Source organism: Pteropus alecto, unplaced genomic scaffold (genome assembly GCF_000325575.1).
Source record: "Pteropus alecto unplaced genomic scaffold, ASM32557v1 scaffold3, whole genome shotgun sequence".
In the NCBI taxonomy this organism is placed as follows: domain Eukaryota; kingdom Metazoa; phylum Chordata; class Mammalia; order Chiroptera; family Pteropodidae; genus Pteropus; species Pteropus alecto.
The window spans coordinates 16,373,341-16,375,591 of NW_006442484.1; positions in this window are offsets into that span (position 1 = coordinate 16,373,341).

Sequence of the window (2,251 nt, forward strand, 5' to 3'; positions counted from 1 at the left end):
ATCTGAGGAGTGAAGGAACAGGAATCAGGTTCAGAAGCTATCTATTATAAAGGTCTCCTACTAATTTCTTATAGACAGAAGACACATATCAATGGTCTCTGGGAGACTACAATAGTATCTGAGAGGTAAGAGGTCTGGGCACTCCAGGCCAGGGTAAATGTCTAGGTCTCACTCATAATTCTCTGAGGGGACCTCTGAGTCCAGTCTCAATATGTCAATAAAATGTCTGGCACACAGCAGGTTTTGAGCAAATGTCAGTAAAATGAATGTATATGGAAGAATTATTGTCTGACCTACGGTGAGAACCTACTGTTAAAAAATTGTATTTTACTTGCTTGTTTTTTCTGTCATCCAGAATGAGTTTCTTCAAGAAAGAAACTGTCTTGTTCACGTCCATCTCCTCTGTGGCCAGTATAGCTCCAGGCATCCAATAAGCACTCAGTGCTTTTAGAAGTGCTGAAACAAATCAGGTAAGTCCAGTTACTTATTTTCATACAGCTTAGGTGAGAAACGGAGATTTAGAAATGAACTCAATCACTGAATAGCATCTGGGTGAATGGATCCAATCACATATGTAAAGACAGACCAACGCATCATGTCCATTACAGTAGAATGGTCGCAGGTTTTACTCCAGGTAAAAAAAAATGTTGGCCTGTCCAAATGGATGGACAGAACACGAGACAATTATAGGAAGGACAGCAAATTAGAATGAGGGGCTTCTGTCATTACAGAGATGGGTCCAAGCTAATGGGCCATGATCCAGGACTAGAGAAGGGTGGTGGCAGATAATGAAAGAGTTCAGGAATAGGGATCAAGCTAAAGTTTAGTCAACAAACTTAGGTGCCTGAGGATCAAGCAAATAAGACTTAGGTATAGACTGAGATGCCTTTACCAGAATTAAGGTAGATTGTTAGAGCAGAAATAAACAGGATCAAATCACAGTTTCCAGATACGCAGCCATGTAAAAATCCCCAGCAACATTTCAGGATTCATCTTGAATATCAAGGCAGTGGTGAAACTGCAGGAGGGCTTTAGGTGGCCAGATCTCAGGAAGGAAGAGACTTATAGAGACTAGAAACCAGACCGAGGCTAATATTTGAAATAGCGAATTTGATTTGGGATATTCTAACAAACACCAATTTAATTTCCCGACATATTCCAGGATGTTTACAAGAGCTAATTTCCTTGGAAATGAACTTTTAAACATTCATTATAGAAAACTATTTTGCCATGTACACTTGAGGAAAAGGTGTATTATTTATAAAATTTGGGATTTGTTGAACTATTAGAGAAATCAGGAGAAAAAGCCTTCACAAAGTGCCTTCTCCAGATACTTTTTACAGATGTATTCTTAAAATAATTACTTGACATATTTATATGTACATCTTTAGTTTAATATCTTAGCTAATTGTCCAACAAACTAATTCAATGTTGTTTGCAATGCATTAAATGAACAAAGATAAACCGGGTAATAGAGAATGCAGAGAGCCTAGTGGTCCATGAAATCACTGGATTTGCAAAGTGATTTTCTTTTCAGTTCTGTGCACTATCTGAGAACAAAATCTGTTGGCAAAGCACTTTAGTGGCAACCAAGGAATTAAAATATAGAGACATGAGGAACGCCACTCAGGGTCAAAACCAAATATTTTTTGGAGATCAAGTTTATATAATGTGGTATAAGTTTATAATGATGGAAGTATTTAATATGTCTTCTGAAAATCTCTTAGTGAACTAATATGTAACTCTAATCTACCAAATTATAATTTATGCAAATTCTAAGATGTTACTTAGCAGCTCTCCATCTTTGTGTTACAAACTCCATAAATGTAATGTCTAATAAGTAAAAAATAACATTATCCTTTTTCTAGTTGTAGACTTCTAGATATTTCCAACATTTCCTAAAACCTCAAATTCTTACTCATATTTTAAACTGTTCCCATCCCACTTAGCTGTGCTGCAGTAGTTCTCAATGTGTGGTTCCCAGACCAGCAATATGAGCTGAGAGATTCTTACAAATGCTATTCTCAGGTCCCACCCTGGCCCTACTGAATCAGAAAATCTGGGTTGGGCCCAGAAACCTGTATTTTAATAAGTCCTCCTAAGATTCCAAGGTATGCTCGAGAATGAAAACTGCTCTACAGTAAGTTTATTTATTCACTCTCTGGCAGAAACTTATCACTGAATTAACTCTTTAGTTAGAAGATTACTTATTTTGGCAACTTTTGATTCCTCTGATGTTTCAGATGGCAAC